The 21,902-nt window shown below is 36.6% G+C and overlaps 1 protein-coding gene across 3 annotated transcripts in view; it reads right to left on the reverse strand.

Moving 5' to 3' along the window:
* COL8A1 (collagen type VIII alpha 1 chain) overlaps positions 1–21,902 on the reverse strand; it is a 133,469-nt gene that overhangs the window by 38,883 nt on the left and 72,684 nt on the right. For all 3 annotated transcript variants that reach the window (XM_017657509.3, XM_017657510.3, XM_073231772.1), the window contains exon 2: positions 10,349–10,464. The gene's annotated coding sequence lies outside the window, so the exon portion shown is untranslated. The remainder of the gene's footprint in view (positions 1–10,348; positions 10,465–21,902) is intronic.

A 21,902-nucleotide genomic window follows, 5' to 3' on the forward strand; every position in this document is an offset into this window, starting at 1 on the left:
ATTAATTATTACAATTAGAGGGTTACAAGTACTGGAAAGTGAATTCTACCACAGTCTTCCGTGTTTCTGCAAACTGTGCTCCTCGATACCTAGTTGTGTGAGCTCAGACTTGAGGAAACGTTCTTTTTTTTATCAAAAATTCTGAAAGTTTATGTAACCCTTTAAAAATTTAACATTATGATAAATGTACAGTAACATTTCAAATTTAAGTTTTGAGGAGTACTATGATTAAATGCCATTGCATAGTTCACAAAAAAAGGTTGAAAAATCATCTTATTTCCCTAAAATATAGTTTCTTTAAGTTACTGCAGTGTTTAGTCTGAACTTGCTTGAAGAGCAACAAACCTCTTTCTCTTCCTCCCTCCCTCTTTCCCCCCTCTGTCTCTCCCTCCCTTTCCTTCTGTTTCTCTCTCTCTCTCTCTCTCTCCCTCTCTCTCTCTCTCTCTCCCTCTCTCTCTCTCTCTCTCTTTCTCTCTGTAATAACAGAAAACATGAGACCTACCCTTCTCTCCTCCCTAACCCATTCTGAAGGGCGTAGCAGAGCATGGCTAACAGTAAGCACCATGCTGTCCGGCAGCTCGCTAGAATGTATTCATTGGCATAACTGACACTTCATACCCACTAACAGCAACGCCCTGTTCCCCTCCACAAAACCCTGGCAGCCACCATTCTGTTTCTGCTTCTATAGTTCTGACTATTATAGATGCTTAGGGGATGTTCTGGATATCTCTTTCTCTCACACATTCAGTCCTTCAACAAGTTTTAGGATTTCTCCATAAAAACGTACCCCAGGTCTTTAGTCCTAAAGCAGTACCGTGTTTTACCTTGACCGCAGTGATACCCCTTGAGTCCCTGCCTGCATTCCTGCCCAGTCCAATCTCCCCAGAGAAACCAGAGTAATGACTTCAAGATTTACAGACCAGGCCCTGTCACTTCCCTGTTCAAACCCCCCCCATGTCCCGCCAACCCAGTTCCTTCAAACTCTGAGCTCCCTCTGCAGCCTGCAAGGCCTGCAGGATCTGACCCTGCTGTCTCTCCAGACACCATCTCCTTAGGCACTGTGCTCCAGCCAGGCATCACCTTCCTGCTCTGGTACAAGCCAAGCTGTCTCCCAACCCTGGAACTTCTACCTGCTGCTCCCTCTACCTGAGCAGCCTTGCAGATCTTTGCCCCATGCCACCTCCTCTGAGAGGCCTGCCCTGATCACCCAGGTGAAATCAATGCCCTGGTTCTTCTATCCCTTTGCCTGGTTTTTCTTCATTGTCAGATACTCTTTTCTATCCCTTTGCCTGGTTTTTCTTCATTGTCAGATACTCTTTTATATATTTGTTTGTTTTCTTATGTATTGTCTTCTTTCCCACTGAACAGAATGTAAGCTCTGAAGGTGGAATGTCATTTTTGACCTCATTCGCTGCTAGATCCTCAAAACTTAAAATAGTGCCAGACACATAGATTTTTAACACAGGTTTGTTGAATGAATTCATAAAGACTTTTTACTATACCTAAGGTCTGATTAATCCTTTGCTTCTACTATATTTGTACAAAGAACCTCCTTTTAAATTAAGTGTCAGAGTGTAGTCATCTTATGTCAGCATTATGTTGTTAAGATAAACTATAGTTGTGGGGTGAGCGTAGACCTCATAATTAGTGTATGTGGATGCTCAACTATTCACTTAGTTTTTTCAAGCTATTTAAAATTTCTATGCTTCACTTTCCTTTATTTCTCAAATGAGGTTGATAATAACATTTTTCTAGCCTAATTCTGAGTTTGCTGTGATGATTAAATATATGCAAATAATTGGAATGACATAAAGAAATCTATTAAAGTGAGATACTGATATTTTATTCTACTCTATTCTTTAAGCTCTGTCTACATATCAATTTTCCTATTATCACGAATCTTTCTATCAGCATACCTTAGCATGTTATACATACACAAGTGCAAAGAACCTACTGGTACTTTAATTTAATAACCATCCTGTAGTATTTGATTTATTTAGGTAAGACATGGTTTGGTAACTGCAAAGTCTTAGATAAGAAGTTAAATGGATTGACAGGGATCAGATTTTTTGATCTAAGGAAATCTCTGATAAAAGAGGCTGGAGTTAGGGGGGCAGAGGCTTGGACCTCAATCCAATAGCAAAGATGTAACTTTTCCTGAGGGGCAGGAACAGGCAGGGGTGCAGAGCTCAGGTGCACAGGCCATGTGCAGCATCCAGGGAGGGACGTGAAGCATACAACTCCCTGGCTGAGCTCTTTACTTCTCTGCAAGTGCTATCAGGTTATTATTTCCTGCTAGCACTTCTGGAGAATAGACCAGATCAAATCTGCTTCCTGGTTCCTTTCCTATGTGCAGAACAATTGAGAAAAACTGATGTGGTTACTGTCCCTCATCCCCCTATTTGCTCTTGTGATCACATTCACTGGATAACTTGAACAGTTACTCTGAAATTTAATCTGGTTTTAAAGAACTCCCAAGCCATGTAAACTGCATATTTACTTTTTCTACTTTGTAGATGGAGAAAGTGGAGTCCAGAGAGGTAAAGTGATTTGTGCAAGGTTGCACAGCAAGCTGGAAGTTGATTCCAAGTTAGTATCCTTTCTGTTGCATTGCAGTGTCTTTTTGTATAGGTAGAAACATTTAAAAAAGTAGTCATTCGAGCTGATTTCACTTAGAAGAATTGGAAAAAATTCATTGCTTCATATGCATTTTATCAAAATTTTCAGACCCATATCTGAAACTGACAACTATAGGTACCAATTGTTTCAGTAACTACTTTAAATTGCTAATATATGAGAGACTGGCCTGAGGACTCTTTCCCCAGCAGCTGTCTAGGTTCCATCCCAGCTCTGCTACTTTACTGGCTGGGCAACCTCAGGTGAGCTTTTGAATTTCTTTGTACATATGTAGTTATATTTCCTGTCTGTAAAATGGGGCTAATAATTGTATCTGTCTCATTGGGTTGCTGTGGATAACTGAACCTATATGAAGTATTAGAACAATGCCTAGCACACTGTAAGTGCTATGTTTTTATTGTTACGACACGTAGATACAAATGTAGACAAAGACCAGTGTACATTAGAACTTACTGTTAGGGATTCTCATCTTGAACATAGTTTTGTAAAAAACGAGTTTCCAAATGAAAGCGTCATTTCATTCGGTAGTCTCTATATGCAGTGATTCAAAGTCGTCACTAGATGGCAATTGCGATCCATTGTGGCTTAAGCTGCAACAAGTTTTAACAGATGGGTCAAATGGGGAATTTGTTTTCTGTGCCCTGCAGCATTGTGAACTCAGGATGTCCCTTCCACACAAAGTAGGCCTTTCACAGTCAGCAAAGTCTGTGGCCACCCTTGGAACTCAGCCACAAGGCACCCAGTCCTCCAGAAGGCGGCCTCACAGAAGCCTGGGTTTACCTGCTTCCATCCTATAGTGAATTTGCTTGTCAGGAGAGCTCTTGGCCAGGTGATAACAGGACAGTGTCAGGCTCCTGTGTTAAGATTAATCAGTCGTTTTCAAAGTGTGGTCCCTTCACCAGCAGCCTCAGCATCACCTGGGAACTTGTTAAAGGCAAACTCTTGGGGTACATCTCAGTTTTAATAAGCCCTCCTTACCAGGAATCAGTTTAAATAAGCCCTTCTGATGATTCTGATGCCTGTGAAAGTTTGAGAACTACCGAGATGAAACAATGTTTAGTGTCTATGAATGTTGGCTCTTTGCCCAATCTGCTCAGTTTTCTGACAAGGCAACGGAATTCAGAGCTGTTAATGACCGGGTGAAGACCACAGGGTCAGGCTTGGGCAGAGTTGGGTTCGAGGGAACCAAGGTGCACCCCCCAGTTCCTCTCACCACACCCTTCATCTCATTTCTCTTTCAAAATTGAGGCTACTAGCCTGATACCTACACAGTCTAGTGTGATACCTACTCATAAACAAAAAGAGTTCCACTTACTTATTTATGCATGTGGATGAAATGAAGATTCCTGTGGCCAGGATTCTCACCTGGCCCTGGTCGGCTTACTCGCTATACACGTGTGGGCAATATGTTGTTACTGACTCCATATAAAGAGCTCCACCCAGTGCTCTGGGTGACACGGTGGCACAGCTGCAAGACTGCAGGAGAGCAGAGCAGAGGCTGGAGTGGTGGCAGCACTGAGGACAGAGGCCCAGAGGATGGCTGTGTGGGACGACTGTGCTGACAGAGGGGCCCAGAGGCAGAGACCGGCTTGCTGCATGAAGACTTGCTCTGAGTGAACGGGATTTTAGTGATTGACCTGCCAATGTGGAAATAAAGTTGGGTATAACCCTTTCACCCCAAGAACATTTTACCGACATTTCTTTGGTCAAACTGAATCCATCGCGAACTTGCCCGGGGCTGAAACCCATTGGCAAAACAATGCATGACTTGGTTCATTCATTTCAATTGACATTTCTATAGGGATACAAGAATTGAGTGTGATACCTTTTCAGCCTTGGGGGGAGGGAATCAAGTTAAAAAAGGCATGTCTCAATTGCTGGAAGAGACTTTTGTGCAGGGTAGTGTGGGAAATGGGTAAGTGCAAATAAGTCAGGTAAAGAAATTAGAGCAGACAGGTGAGAAGAAGCTTCAGCACTGAACTTTGGGTAAAGTATAGGATTTCACTAGGAGAGGTCAGGAAAGGACATTTGAAAAGACGAATCAGCATGTTCAAGGGCATGGAACCATGAAACTGTGGGGAATCACAAGATTTTGGTTTGATAGAGGGGAAGGATGTATGTGGGGGGGTTATCATGTTATAAATAATAATATTACTACTACTGATAGTTGACACTTACTGTATATTAACTGCACCAAGCACTGTACTTAGCATTTTATATTTATTTTAATTGAATTTGATCCTTAAACAACTCTGCTAGAGTCACTCTTACTCCTATTTTATAGTTAACAATAGAAATGTATGTACTGTTCTGTTTTCCTTAAAATCAGGTGTTACTATTTTTATTTCTTAGACAGTGATCTAGGAAAAAGCCTTAATATTTACTTGTTCCTAGACAATCTCCATAATTGGTAGTATGTATGTATTTTGGGGAATGAGGAATATGTTTTTAATACATATAATTTTATTTTAAACATATTTTCAAAAATGCATAACTTTAGAAGGATTTTGACATCCTTTCTTTTACAACTCAAAGAATAAATGTATTGTTATTATTTGGTCTGTCAGCAACTCTGGAAGTAGCCAGTTTCTCAAGATAATAGACGATTTGTGTCTGAAAAGTGGCACAGAAAGCTCATTGCAATTATTTGACTCACAGAAGAAAGGAAGCTGAGTAATAAGTGAGTGGTCTGGTCTGAAATCATCGGCTTTGTTATATTTTTGTTTTTTATTTTACAGATCACTGTGAATGTGCTTTTCATATGTTATGTAGCAGTCAATATTAGCATCTTTTCATCCTAGCACAAAAGGATACACAACCAAATTAAAAATTCAAATTATAAAGTTTTGGTAGGATTTGAAATGTGCAATTTTACGTTTTTTAATCTCTCCTTTCAAAGGTAGCATATAATTATTACTGTATAAAAAGTTATAAAACTCTTAGGTTTCACTGTTTTGTGATCTTCAGTGCCATTTTGATTTAGGTCCCTTTTTTGTTTGTTTTTCATCCTTCTTTTTTTCCAGAAAAGATTTTAAGATAATTTCAGCCTGCTTTCTGTCAGAGGAGGAAATGTATAGAAGAGAGCAAACCTCTGAAATTCATACTACATGGTTGTTTGTTTGTTTACATGAGTCCTTTTTTAAAATAAACAATAGGTAAGTTTTAATACCCTGGAGAACAGTGTTATAAAGATTTCTATTGAGGTACTAAAAAATCCTTTAGAAAGTGGAGAGTAACTACTCCTTTACATAATCTTACTTATAAGTGTGTATTTTTTAATACACTACCAGCTTCTGTACTTGTTGAAGGCAGAGCTCTGGCCTTATTGCCCAATATCCTCTCTGTGCCTAAAACTGTCCCTGATCCATTGTATTTGCTAGACAAACACTTAAGGAGTCGAAAAGAATAAAATGGAATCAATTCCAAATATTCTAATACTGTTGTGGTAGGTTGTACTGTGATTTCAAATAGCATTGAAAAAAGAGGCAGTAATGGTGGAAAGCTCTGGTTCTGCTCCCTGTTGTTAATTTTCAAATCCCTTAATGAGAAAATCTTGGTCTAAGCCCACAGAACAAAGGCCAAATAGTTCTTAGCTTTCAATTATTTCAGCTATTTTTTTCCTGTAAATATTTTTTCTCTTAAATAAGAACCTAATTTTTTTCCTAAAGACTTTCAGGTAGACTTTTCAAAACAAGAATAAGCTACTTCTTCAGGGATTTTATATAAAATATCTTAAAGTCTCGGTTGGGGGAATCAAATATACTATATTTTGCAATAAATTTATATGTAATTAGTGTTTTACATTGCCTGTGTCACCCAAAAGTCTAATGTCTCACTCACTAATAATGTTTAATGGGAACACATTTTAAAACAAGGTGTGCTGCAGAGTCATAAATATAATTTATAGTTCTTTCCATGGTATATTTACTTTAAGTCTTTCAAGCATTCAGAAAGTACAAGATGAGCCTTTTTAAACAAATGAGCAATTTGAAGCAGCAATGAATGGAATCTGACTTTTTCCTTAAATGTGGAAGATTGTGGGAATGGCTGAATCATTGCTGCCAATCCATGCTGCTCTATGTTTGACAGAATTTTTGGAAATCTGTCTCAGCTTCATCAAAACAGGTGCACAAGCAAGTCCAGTACTGTGAAATCTGTACTGTGGCTCTGAACAGTGGAATCATCTAGTCAGGCTCTAACAGAAACAATGTGAGCCACGTAAATGACTTCATATTTTTTAGTAACCACAGTACAAAAGTTCAAAGAAACAGGGGAAGTGATTCTTAATAGTGTATTTAACTCAAGATATCCAAAATATTACCATTTAATTGTGCAATCAATCTGAAAAGTATTAATGAGATATTTTATATTCTGTTTTCATTAGAAGTCTTAGAAATCCCACATGGATTTTGCATTTGCAGGACATCTTAGCTGGGACTAGCTACCTTTTAAGGGCTCAGTTACCACATGTGGCTCGTGGTTACCATTTTGGATAGCACAGCTCTAACCATTTCAGCTTTGGAGGCTCCAGAGGGTGGCAGTTGTGATGTAGAGGAAAGAAGACAAAGGACCAGCTTAGAGTCATCCTATACGTCTGTTCCCCCTGCTTTGACATTTGATTTTGACATGATTTAGTGTCTCTGGGTCTCAAATTCCTACTGTCTATCATGGAGGTTGTTAATAACTGCCATGCTCTTCTTAGGAGGCTGTGGGGAAGATTAAATAATATATTGTATGTGAAAGTGCTCTGTTAGATCATGAAACACCACACATATGTAAGACATTATTACCCTCTTTATTGTAGATTTACTCTCATGATTTGCCCAAGGCCACATTCCCAGCAGTAGGAGCCTCAAGGATAGAATCTGGGGCTTCTGACTTCCAGCCATCTGCTTCAACTAAAGGCTGTTCATACCAAAGTAGCTTAAAAAACAAACAAACAAACCCCAAAACCTTTTTATTAAAAAAAAAATGAGGAAGGAAGAGAGTGTCAGTAAGAAGTAAATTCCATATTAAATAGTTAGGGTCTTCTTGGCCACTGTCATAATGTTCTGTAATAAAATTATAAATACAGGATATTTATGTACTTAAATATCAGAATTACAACCATCAAGGATTAGACTTTACTGCTGTCATATAATATAAAACTTCACATTCTTCAATGTTTCAAACAACTTCTAAATTGAACTGTGGTTTCCCCACTCTGTTTATCTCCAAAATATAGTACAACCACAAAAAGTCCTTCCGTAGTGGGTTTGATTAATAAAACAGATATGGATCAATTCAGCAGGTTTCCCATGGACTATTTCTGGTTACAGATGTACCTTATTAATTCTCATGTGCAAGACACCACATTTCTCATGTGAATCCAAGAGACATATTAATCTCTAAACAGAAAGTGAGAATAATTCAGTTCCACCCATGTTATTAGTGCTAATAGTGTGTTTGGCACATTAAATATTTTAATGAACAAAAGGAGTTTGTTCCTATAATTGTCACTTAAAGATATGTGTTATTTAACTTGAGGAAGATATGCAATCTGTCTACCCTGATGTCTATGGTATATGTATGATTCAGGAATCTATATTTTCAGAAGGTAAATTATCAGAAAGGAAATGCTAGAGTATTAAAAATAATTTTAAAAGTTACATTCTTTACTTTTGGGGAGCACACAGGGGATTAGTTTTTCATTTCCCCTTAGGCAGCCTATCATGTTTTTCATATTTAAAATTTTTTCTAATTTGCTACATTTGTTTCAGATGATTTTCATCATAAAACTTAAAAACCACATAAAATATTTAGTTTTATACTATGTGAAATTAAACACAAGCCAAGTTCATTTTCACCAAAAAGAAGACATACATTCAAAAAGTTCTTTATTCTTTTTTCAGTCAAAATTCCTTCTTAAAAATGACTTTCAGCTGGTTATTTTTACTAGAAAACTCTCACATATAAGCTTCAGGCCTGCCTGAATTGATGACCATGTTGAATAAATGTAATTTTTATTTTCATTTGCTGACTCATTGCTCTTGACCATTGAACAGTTGACTGAGTAACCTTTACATTTTACTGCTTTTGCACCTTACTTTAAAAACAAAGCTGAATTTTTAAAAAGTCCAGTAAAATGTATTTTTGATATCTCTATCATAACTTTACTAGCAATTCCTCTTCTTTGCCCGCTAATAATCACCTTCTGCATTTTTATGATTTAGTTTAACATTATTATCATAATTTTTACTGGGTTAGCCCATCAATGCCCTTGGCAGCAAGATTTTGTTACAAGAAATTCAGAAGCTGAGACTGTAGTTGGTCGCAACAATTACCGAATGTCTCTGGATTGAGTTCAAAACCTTACCCTGACATTATGAACACATAACCTGAGTTACACTTCCTTCATCAACTTCTCTAAAATATGTGATCAGTTTGAGTCCTGTAACCTGTTGCTTAAATGAGCATGTATTTTTTATTCAACGTTTTTTGTATAAATATTTCATTTGTATCTGGCCTTGATGAAATCCAGCCAAAATAATTAGTGGTACCTGCAGTAAAAATGTTATACCTTAGGAAAATCATTAACATATTTATATTTCTCCAGGAATGCTGAATGGATTCATTCTAGAGAGGATGTGGTCATGTGGCCTTAATGACACTGCTAGATGAGGTGCTTTTCTTTTTGTTCAAGTGCACCTCCAGCAAGAATGCAAGAATCTGAGGAATCTTAACCATTCATTATTTAAATTACTAAATAAATTTAAATAGACTATAAAAATCCATTGTACCATTAAATATTATAAAATACTGAGTTGTGTCTCCAAAAGTCACACTTAAGAGCAGGCAATGGTAATAAGCTACGGATACTATGAGATAATTTCTACTCATCAGAAATGGACGGCATTTTTTTTTTCATCAAACTTTGAAAGTTAATGACATAGTTTATATTTTAATTGCTTCTCTGAGAGATGAATTAAGAAATAAAAGAGATTCTGGCTTGCCATGATTATTTTTCACTGTGGATATATTCAATAGTGCATGGGAATAAAAGTGTAGTTGTTACACTACGCTCTGTTTCATACATTCTAAAATTTAGTACACATCACTTAAGTCATCTGAAAGGAATCATTTCTTCACTTCATCTCATAACTTAAAACTATAAAATATCAGCCAGAAAAAAACACTGGTTCAATTAAGAGAAATTTGATAAGGGTAGAAAAGCACACATAGACATGACTGGGAGATGATAAGATTATTTTAATTTTTCCATTAGCCCTAGAATTATTTATTTTACAAATCTCCAGATCTTTTATTACTTAAAACCCTCTGCTGAATCATGAAAAGAAGCTTAAGTTAGCAATTTTCCTTTGCAAAACCTAGCTGCTAGCATCTGGTGAACACTTGGATACCTAGTCAGGTCCTGTGGAAATGATTATTTTAAGACTCTATTCAACATGCCTGGGCTTAAAAATCAGCTAGAATCACACTCTCCACATGTATTTTACCCCTGGGGGATTTAAAAACCTGGCAATGGTAGTGTAGTGATGGTCTCAAGGCTTTGGCAGCGGTGGAGACGGGGATGGGAGATAGAACCTGCAGGCAAGACATTATCACAGTGTCTGAGAGTTGCCTGGGCCCCCCGGCAGCGATTTCCGCCTCTGCCGGGCCTGTGGACCAGCGGCCGAACCGCCTCCCACACCGTTCTCGTCGCTTCCCTTACCTTCAGGCTTGGCTGGCCTGCGGAATCTACGACCTGTGTCCTTGTTCTTTCGTGTGACACGACTGGGGTTGATTTCTGTCTCTTCACCAGTGGCTGTTTCACTTTCAGAACAGCTTCTGAGATAGAAAAAAAGAGGATATTTTTACTCAGTTGGAAAGACAAGATGCTGCATCATTATCAAAGTTTGGGGATCACAGGAGAAATTACACATAGGAATGTATAAATACACACTTCAATTAAAAATGCTACTACATACCCAAATGTAAATGTACGTTTAGGAGATATTAGAATCCTTGTATGCTGATTAAGAGAATAATTTTTTTTGTTTCTATGTATGCAAACTTATTTTTATATGCATATATAGTTTCTGTCCAATTTATTATACATCTTTATTGCTTTTCATAGTAATGTTATATGCTAAACTCATTAATTTAATTCTCATTAATACAGATTTGAGATAATTTAGAAAGCATTTACCTTTCTAAAAAAGCATATAGCATTTGCTATAGAAGAAGCAAATTTATGAGGAAGTAATACCTCAGGGAGAAAAGTTAGGTTTATTCAAGAAAAGTGAACAATTTCAGTGACACATTTCCAACCAATTTGCATAGAACAGTATTTGAGTTAGAAATTATTCTTTGTTATTTATCATATCAGGTCTAATCGAGTTTTACTTGGCAACACTTTTAGGTTTTTATTTGTGCCTTTGGTACAACTTAATCAGTTGAATATACTTTATTAATGACCTGTAATTTTGACTTTTTACAAATTACATGGGACTCCTCTCCACTTAAACCAACGTTCAGAAATTTAACTCTGTATTTTAGATACTAGATACTCTTTATTTTGCTTTGGTATATTTCAGAGACCTTAGGAAATATTATCTACACTTGTTCAAAAAAGATTTAAACAAGAACAATTTTAGACATTTTAAATAAATAAAAAGATTAGAAAGTCAGGATAGTTTGATTAGGATGTAAGTGCAGAATTGGGGTATCCAAATTAGAATTTTTTCGGTGTGATATGTGACATATTCTAGAGCAATACTATACAATAAATCTTTCTGTACTAATGGAAATACTCTATATTTGCACCATTCAATATAGTAGCCACTAGCCACATATGGCTACTGAGCACTTGAAATTTGGCCAGTATGTTTGCAGAACTGACTTTTTACTTTTATTTAATTTTAACGAACTTGAATTTAATTGGAATAAATTGGAATTAAATTAATTTACTTTGAATTTTAACTAATTGAATTTGAGGCTAGTGACTACTGTTTTGGAGAGTATAGTTCTAGAGTGTATCTTTATTCTGAATTCAAAACAAAATGAAGTGCTTGACTGTCTTCTAGCTGCTGAATGTCTATAAAACATGCATGTCTGCAAAACAAAAGGCCCGGCCTCTGACATGTACTCGAGCCTGGTGGGTGGATATAGCAGCATTCTGAACTTTGTCTCACTTGTGGGTATTCAGACACACAAAATGTTTGGTTTAATCATAGGTGATTTGAGGAAATTCTGTCTCTGAAGCCATAGGATCTCAAATTATCTCTCTAATAATAAAGTTCGATGATGGTACATGGATTCAGGGGCTTGACTTTTCCAGTCCAACTTGTGTGGTATGACTGGCAGGTAATAGAGACAGTTATGAAGGAGATATTCCATAGACACAGATGCCTCCATAAGGAACAAATGCTTCAGATTCAGACTGGATTAAAGGAACAGGGTGATAAACACTTTTGTGACTCTTCCCAAATCATTCTTCAATAGATATTCATTGAGCATTATATGTCTCCCAGTCATGTCTATGTGTGCTTTTATGCCCTCCCATTTGTAGATCTCAATGAGACATACTGAAGAGAACTGTTGAAAAAAGAAAAATATATAGATAGAGTGCCTGTGCTCTCATGGTGATTACGTTAGATAGTAAGACTTTTTCCAATGTCGTCATCTTCCAAAATTCATTTTTTTGCCTGGATATGGTGAATATAAAACAAGAGAAAGATATATATGATAAACAGAAATGTTGAAGATCACTATTATGTATATGTCATACAACTTATTCAATTGACATTTCTCTGCAAAGCTTTCTCGCTTCCACATGCAGCTAGATGACAAAACTGGCTTTTGAAATGCAATATTGGAAGCAGAGAAAATAACAGAAAAGATCTCAATTGACATTTTTAGAACATGAGATAGGCATAATCATTTAGCATTTATTGATGGTTTGTAACATATATTAAAAGGTGTTCTTTCGTCTCTATTAGCCAGAAGAATGCCTTTCAAACTAATTACAAATTGAAAGACTTCTTTGCTGCTATTATGGGATGACAGTTTTTTTTTCTTTGCCAGTAAAAACTGGGAAAGAGGGCTACAGTGACCATTTATGAAATGAATCAGATTATTCAGTATTTAAGGATCACTGCAAGACCTGATGGTAATTATGAGCTACACAGGCCAAATGTAGCTCATTGTACTTGAGTTAATTTTGCAAGATTGAGCCAGAAATGCAGCAAAGCACTGGGCAAGAACTATTTAGTCAAACTTCTTTTTTTTCTCCACACAGCAACTGTGTAATTAAATGTATGGTTCAACCTGCATTTTCAGATGAATTTTCAAGGGTGTCATTGATAGGAATTTAAGGATAAAAAGGATTAAGAATTATATGAAAGGAATGCAACCACAATACATAGTACTTTAAGTATCTAAAAACTGTAAAGTCATTTCTTCAAATGTATTGATAGTTGTCCTTAATTTTATAGACAAACACTTCAAAAATAATGTATAAAATGAATTACAAAACAATGGAAGAAATCATAAAGAAAAATAGATGATTTTATATAAATGCTTAAAAACTAGTTTCATATAAAAATGTTACAAATGGAATTAAAAGGTGAGGGGGATTTTGCTTCATTTTAAAGAAATTTTATACCCTATGGAGGTTTGAAAACATGGCCACACATTCCTTGATCCTCCTCTGTGTCCCTCCCACTGACTCTGGAAGGCTTGTGATTGCTTTGACCAACAGAGCACAGTGAGGTGGCACTATCTAACTTCTGAAGCCGGGTCATAAAAGGCCACAAAGCTGCTGCCCTGTTTCTGGAATACTGTCTTTCGGAGTCCTGAGCCTCCAAGTAAGAAGTCTGAGTACCCTGAGACCACGGTGCAGGAACAGCCCCAAGTAGGTGGTCCAGTAGGCAGTGCCAGAGCTCACCCTCCTTCCTTCCTGTCCCTGCCAGGGCAATAAACATGTGAATAAAGTCATTTGGGGCCCTTCAGATCAGCCATTCCACAAGGTGAGCAAGCCATGAGAGCAGATAAAGCTCCCAGGTGAGACCTATAAAGTGACATAAACTGTTTGTTAAGATGCCATAAAATGTTTGTTGCCTTAAGCCACTAAATTTTGACATGGTTTGTTTTAAGCATAGGTAGCTGGAGCATACTGTCTTGTATGTATGACATTTTCATAATGAAAAGTAAAAAATTGAATGCAAAAGACAATCTGGGTAGTTATCCGCAAATAGTGACAGCCTTAATATCCTTTCTCTATAAAGAGCACTTAAAAGTCACTAAGAAAAAGAGACACCATGTAGGAAAATGGGCAATTAAATGAACATAAAATTCACAAAAGAGAAATAAAAAGGCCAAAAAATAGTGTAGAAAATGTTCATCAGCCTCATTAGTCAGTATAAGAAACTTGAACAGTGAAATTAAAATTTTGGCTATTAGATTGACAAAGATAAAAAAATAAGATTTAATGTTGTTTTGGGTAGTGTAATGGCACAACTTTTCTGAAAAATAAATTGATATTACATGTTTAGAGTTTAAAAAATATCCTATTCAATGACATTGCTAAGGAATCTAAGAATTCAGGTAAGGAATTAATGAGAAATGAAATAAAATAATATGTAAAATATTTATTACAGTTCTATTTATATGAGCAAAAATACAGAAATGAATTAAATGTCAATCATATAGTTAAAGAAATTGTATTACAGAATGTTATTTTACTATTTAGAAGGAAATTTTAAATATATTTTGTTAATTCTGACCTGGGGACACCATAGTAGAGCAGAAAAAAACTAGAGCTTTAAGTCACATAGACCAGGCTTTGAATCCTGGATTTGCCTTTTATTTTTTCTGCATATTTGGAAATTTCATTTATCGCTCTGAATTTCAGTCTTCATATAAGGAAGATGGGGCTAAGTACCTATTCCATTTGTTGTAGTGAAAATTAAATGAAATTAATTGTATAAAAATAGGCCTAATCGTTTCTCAGTAAGCTGCTTCTTTTCTTACAATCTAAGGACACTATCTGAGTTTCACACTTAAATTCACTAAAAGTTCTTCCACTCTGGCTTTCTCTATAAACATCTATCCACCTAAGTCCAGTTTCTACACCATAGTCAAGGAGATCTTAAAAACAAAACCAGGAATAAGAGTCAATTTTCTTGCTTACTATTCTTCAGTGGTTCCAATGTTACTAAAAATGTATATCCTCCTGCTCCATTCTCCATAGAGAAGATGGGGTGCACTTTGAAAAATAAATCACAACCAGCCATTCTTCTGCTTAACACTCTGACCCTTAACACCCAATAGCTCCCCATAGCATTTAGAGCACACCAAAATTTTTCTTCTGGCTTCCATATTATTCCTATTTTGCTTATCTCCCTGTTTTGCCACCTCTCCTCCTGGTCCTTTACTCTCCAGCCACACTAAGCCTTTCCCTTATAGAAAATATCATGTTCATCCCCACTTCCAAGCCTTTGCTTGGAACATTGCATGTCTGGGCCTGCCACCATTTAAATCTCAAATTGATTAACACTTCCTCAGAGAGGGTTTTTTTGACCATCTAATCTAAGGCTCATATATCATAATCTAATTCTCTTTAATTGTACAGTAGCAGTTGTATCTTCCCTTACTTAATTACACATTTTATTCATCGGTAGTCTGCCTCAACACCAATCTTTCCTCTCTCCCCACCCAGCCATGAAAACAGGAAACTTGTTTTGTTTATTGTGACATCCTTGGGACCAGAGGTAGGCCTCGCACATGGTAGGTATTTCACAAATGTTTGCTAGATGCCTTGCAAATACTTTCTGTACTTCTGAAACACAGAACTTAGCAGTGCCAAAGAAACATTTGAAATCATTAAAAAAACCTGAAATTGTAAATTATATGGGCATTTTAAAAAGCTTTGATGGTTCTGACCAGAGTTAAATACAGTGCTTCAATTTTGAAAAATGAAAACCCACAAACAAAATTGCAACAGTGTAAAACAGAGCTCCCCTGTTTAATCAGATACTTTTAAAACTAGACCACCTCTCTCAACTACCTCCTTGCTTTGAAACGAAAACCTAACCAGGGTTTAGTTTCAAGTTTTTCAAAGGACACTGAATTTTACTTTGCTGATTCATGGCACTTGCCTGGACGATGCCAGATGCTCATTAACAATTATTAAATTGGGCACAAGATTTCTCTAGAAACTGTGCATTTCAGTTGTTAGAAAAAGGCAATTGTCTAAGGCACTGACGATTGAGGTTCCTGGAAATTATTCTTATCTTCCCATGGAGCAGTACATCTGATGTGGTTTCATTAATAATGTTTGAAGGGCTGGAGGAAAGGGTGGGAGGGCACATTTCCCTTTCTCCACCCATCTGAAGGAACTCCTTCAACCTTCAGCTGAATTATAAAAAATTTAAGGCTGTACCATGTCAGATAAAACTAGGATTGTGAATTCTTTTTCTATGGAAACAGGATCAATTCCAAATTAAAAACTAAGTCCTGATAAATTAGAAGAGAGGGAAAAATCTCCTAACTTTATATTAAGCCACCATTGAAAGTCTGGATTGTTGGATCACTGGTCTTCTATTAAGTACATTATGGATAGAAAGACATTATTTCTCCTTTATTTATAAAACGCACATTATGGTCACACAGGTCAAAGAAGCCAGGTCTAAATGATCTGGTAGAAGGACTGAAAAGATCTGAATAAATAAAGAATATCTAAATCTTTGGATTCTATTAGTTTGGAATAAGGAAGTTAGAAGTGAGAAAATAATGAACTTCAATATGTGAATAAATTTGAGAAATGGTGGCTTCAGTTCAGAGAACTGGAGAACAGAAGCTTCAATGATTGGAATCTAAAATCAGGCCCTCACAATAAACTAAAGATATGATATTTGACAGAAAATAGTCCATGAGATTTTGATTTCGGGTGAATCCTTGTGATACTTTTGCAAGAGACAGAAATAAATCAAATGTTTCCTGGAAGTTCTGCATCCTTGCTGAGAAACCATAACTGTTTTCAAATGAAACCCATTGGATGAACCTTCAGACAGAATAAAATAATGAGAATATAATGGTGATTGAAGGCATGGTCAGAGTCTTCGAAGTAATAGGGATCAGGAAAAAGACTAAGACTGTATCTCTGTAGGATAAATATTCATGGAGAATTTAGTGTGAAGGCTCCTTTCAGTTATTCAGATACTTGGCAGGATAGAGTAATGCTTAGATTGAAACAAAAAGTACAAAGTAAGTGGGTTCCTTTGTTTGGGCTAATTATATTATGAAATCCTTGCATTCAATATTGTCATTTGCATTGTCATTGTGGTCCACTTTTATATTCAGCTATACAATTAATTAATTTACTAACCGATTAATTAAACATTATATCTCATCTAAGAAAACTTGTGAAGCCATTTGTTTTGGTTAAGTTTAAAACAAATGCCTTGGGTGAGAAAAATTTGACTTTGTTTTACCTCCAGTTCAAAGTTGGCTTATTATTGTTTAAGACTAATTGATGATACTGATTCAGTAATAGCTAACAAATTTAAATGATGCCCTGAAATAATTATTTTAGGTACTTTAGAAATAGATGTGAAAAAAATTCAAGTGTGTCTTTGTAGTCACTTATAGAAAACTATGATCCAGACCATGGCAAAAGGAGGCAGGAAGGAGAAAAAAAATGTGCTGTGCATGTTCGGGTTATGATAAAAATTCTGAAATACTCCAGGATAATCATAGGAAGTGTAGGATGAGAACTAGACTCTCTTGGGATATTAGTACTAGGCTGAGCTCCATTTTTGGTGGGATATTGACTTTAATGTGCTAGATGAGTTTTCTGTTGTGCTTAAATGTGATGGTTTCCCTTAAAACATAGCAATCAAACTATATTGATCATAGCTCAAGGCCAAAATTAATTTCCAGAGAGAACTCTCTAAAAAAAAAAATTGCTCTGAATGAAGTCACAACTCAGTAGTAATATTAATTCTTATTGAGTTATTACTTATTGAGGATGTCCCCTGTGGCAGGCTCTGGGCTAAGTTTATTTTACAAGTATATCATGTAAGTTTCACCACAATCTTACAATTCAATCTTCTATTTGGTTGTTTAGTAAAACTTTAAATTAGCTCATTAAACACACATACACACATTTTGAAGAGAAAGCTTATATTTTACTCCTCTTTCTCTCCCCAGCACATAGTGAGTGTGCCTAGAAATAATGGGTGCCTAGAAAATATTTGTTGAATTAAATGAATCCATTTCCTATGCTTCCTTTCAGGGAAAGCTTTCATCAATCATTTTGTCCTTTGATGTAACTTAAAGACTCTTAGGAATGAATAGGCATTGGAAAATTTTAACCCAACTAAGGAACATGGATTGACTTGTCTGTGTTCTCTTTGGTCAGCAGGGAAGACAGGCATAAAGGAAGTGGGAGGGGATTGTATGAGGGCTGGTGGGAGGAAAAAATATTAATTCTATGAAAATGACTCTTGTTCCTTCTGGGCTGTGAATATAAAGAAATAAAAAAGCCAAGATAGTGTGAATTTGCCAGTCTTCCATGGAGTACCTGAAATATAACCACCTCCTATAGCAGAGGGCTCTTACAGATTATTCTCTGAGCTGAGAACTACAGACAGACTGGGTGTATCCATACAAGAAAGGAGGAACAAGGGAAAGGGCAAACTCACAAATAAATACAGTCTTGTTTTCTGTTCTTTTCAGGCTCTGGTTTATTAGATTTTCTAGTTGTTGATTAGACCATTGTCTACACTGCTGAATTCCTGGTGGTTCCTGACACCCATTGTGGCATTGGTGTGCTGCACAGAGGACCTTGGGATGACACAGACTCCACAAGCTGAGTCCTTCTTTCCCTCCAGCTTTGGTTAATCCAGGGAGGGCTTTTTTTTTTTTTTTTTTTTTAGCATCCTGTCATGTCAAGCATGGTCACAAGCCCACCTGCGTGTGCACATGCAGTGTGTGCAAAGCAAATTAAACAGACTCCATTCCTTGCCTGCAGGAGCTTACAATAAAAACCAGATAATAGATGTGGTTAACACAATGGGGCAAACAGACACACAGCTGTACAAACAGAGAACTATAACAAATTAGAGAATTTTGGTATGAACTGTGGTGCAAGTGCTGTTTCTGTGCTGGCAATGAGGATAAATTCTATAAATTGCAGAGAACTTGCTGGAGTCTGCATTAGGGTAAGGAAGGAGAAGATGATGACAGTAGGGGAAAGAAGTTTTCCTTTGGAGTGGGGAAGGGGAGAGGTTTCTTCCTTCACAGGTCTTTACACTGAGGGCACATGTATTGCTACTTAGTTCTATGTTCTTCCAAGAGATTTGATTGTAACCAGCCTAAAGAAGGAAAATAAAAATGTATTAAGCAGGACATAGCCTGCCAGAGAGATTTCACAAGACTTCTTTCCACTGGAAACCAGGCTAAAAAAGAAAATAAAACCCAGAATGTATTATAATGGTACATTCCACTTATAACCAACTATCATATGCCAATTGATTTTCCAAGGAAATGATTAATTGGTTGAATTTTTTTTTTAAGGGGCAACATTCTTGCCATTGTCTAGCATTTACTGTCTTTGACATCTTGAACATTGTCAGGAATTAATCTGGATTTACAGAATTCAGCTGAAAGCAAATTCCAGCCAGGTCTCTCCCTCAACCACCCTGCCTGATAGGTATCTCTCTTCTCTTAAATATATCCAGATAGGGAATTTGAAAACCTCCCCAGGAATCTTTTCCAGGGTGTATAAAACGTTCACTGCCAGTAAGATCTTTCCATCTAACTTAAATTCCTTTGGTTGTAATTTAAATTAATTTCCTCCTCTTCTTTTCTCATTAGAAAGAAGAATATTACTCCCAACCAATAGCCATTCTTCTACATACAGCTGTTAAACATACTCCTCAGGCTTCTTTACTGGACACAAAGGAGTTCTATTTCAAATGTCATCTATTTTTAATTAAAAAAAAATTTTTTGCTTCTGGCTTTTCCTCAAGATAATTTGCTAAGATCCCTTTAAAATTGTAAATTTCCATAATTGACTTCATGAGGTTCAGTCTACAAATATTGACATGTCAAGATGTCCCATTTCTTTGTTCCAATCAGATCTAATATATTAAGTCATGAAAATTTAAAAGAGCATTGGAATTTATACTTTGTGCTTTCTTGTATGGCTGACATGCTAGTCTCTACCTATTAATGGCTACTTCCTAGCTCTTAGTACCTTGGGCAACCAATTCATCCAATTACATATCACAGTGGGAAGAATGCCTTGATTTTCAAAACTATAAAATGTGGAGATGAATAAAATAATTTTAAGGTTTTATACATCTTTAACATTCAACATTTTATGAATATGTTCAAAGTGGTTCTTTGGCCAAAAGAGCAGCTATTTTCCCTTAATTACCATTACTTTTAAGTGTAACAATCAATATGTCATTTTATCGCTGATTTCTCAAGGAAGAACCTATAAACTCTATTTAAATTTTTTTACTGAGTATAAATTACTTACTTTAATGTAAGTCCTCTTGGGTACCTACTTCTGGTTTTATGTTATGCTAATGTCAAAGGTTATGATTTTTTGCATATATTAATCATTTTTCAGTTTATTATTGCCTGAATGTTTTTTGCAAGGCCACTGGTATCACATATGAGTATTTTTATTAAGCAGTTTTTAGTTCACTGGAAAGGAGTCTATAATTCTCCATGTTTTCCATTTTTTATGCCCTGGAATGTTTTAAAGCACAACTAACAAAAGGAGCATTTTGAGAGCATGACCCATTTCAAACACTGAAGTCACATGGAATGTAAAAAATTATATTATTGAGAGAAGTCTCAAAAGTAGGACATTGAAAAAAGTTCATGGCAGAAATATTTTGGGGGTGGGATCTCTTTTTCCAGTGATTATATATTAGGTGATCAATTTCTACTTCATTTCCTTTTAAACTTCTGCTGAACTTTGAATTAAGCATCAAAAGGCACCTCAGGTTTAGCCACATCACCTCCTTCACTTAGAAACCCCAGTGTCTGCTGAAATATTCTCAGGGCTTTTATAATAAAGGTGATTGTATTTTCTGTACATCAGCCTGGCCTCCCCTTGCCCCTTCTTTCGGAAACAGACCTTACTGCTAAGTAATTTTCTGCTTGACTTGAAAAACGTTCTTCAGCAAATCTAATGGCTAATTAAACAGGGTTAATTAAACATTACTGAATGTACTCATACTCCAGTAATCAAAATGGGATGAATAATCATATACACTTGAGCCACTCTTCTTCTATTACCAGGTTGTCAGCAATTTATTTTCTGCTTCAAGCAACATACTGTCTGAGCCGTAAGCCACTTCCTTGGCCCTCCTGTGGGCATGGCCACTCCCCACTCCTGTCTCTCAGCCCTGTCCACCCAGCCTGTGCCGGCAGCTTTGGCACCAACAGAACACACAAAAAAGCAAGTGTTCTGGACTCACTGGCTGGCTGCTCTGCTGAGCAATCACCTGACATTCCCAATGGTTCTTCTCCTGTTTCTGTCTTGTCTTGCACCTCATAGCTCACATTACACGTCCCTGAATAACATCTGCACTTTTCAACCAGTAGGCGTGCCTCCTGGCTTGCTACTGGAGTTGGTGGTGAGCAAGGGGGATGGCATGCATGCTCTCCCCTATCTTTAATGCTACTCCCTAAATTCTGAATGGCGCAGAGAATGCTCTCTGCCACTCCTTTCATCTTTCCATCACTTCCTTTTCTTCCAGTTCAGCACTCCTCCTCTCCAGCCCCTTGATTGCCTGTCTCTTTCCTCTCACCATGCTGAAATCATACACAAAACAGACAGGGCAAAGTGGGGCTAAGGGAATCATTTTGAGGCTCTTTCTCCCTTTTTTGGTTCTCCAAAACTTATCCTTCTAAGGTCTTGACCTGAATGATTTTTTTCTCCCAGTCTTAATTCCAAAAACAAAGATTGCCTTTTCTCAGCTCATAGCCGTGTTAGCTCCCAGTTTTGAACACATGGCCTGTTTTTTCATTTTCCTGATACACTAATCACTGCTCAGTGCTCACTCAGCAATGATAAACCAATTCACATGTGGCTCAGAGTGATGGAAAAGATGTTTTAATTTAGGTTCTCTGATGTATTTATGCCAAATTAAGGATACATTTATATGAGAGGCTGCTTTTTGGTGAATATAATTCCCTTAAAATCCCCTGCTGAAGATCTATGTATTATTATTATCCTTATGTAATGTTATCACCTTGAA

Source organism: Manis javanica, chromosome 3, assembly GCF_040802235.1.
Source record: "Manis javanica isolate MJ-LG chromosome 3, MJ_LKY, whole genome shotgun sequence".
NCBI classification, from domain to species: Eukaryota; Metazoa; Chordata; class Mammalia; order Pholidota; family Manidae; genus Manis; species Manis javanica.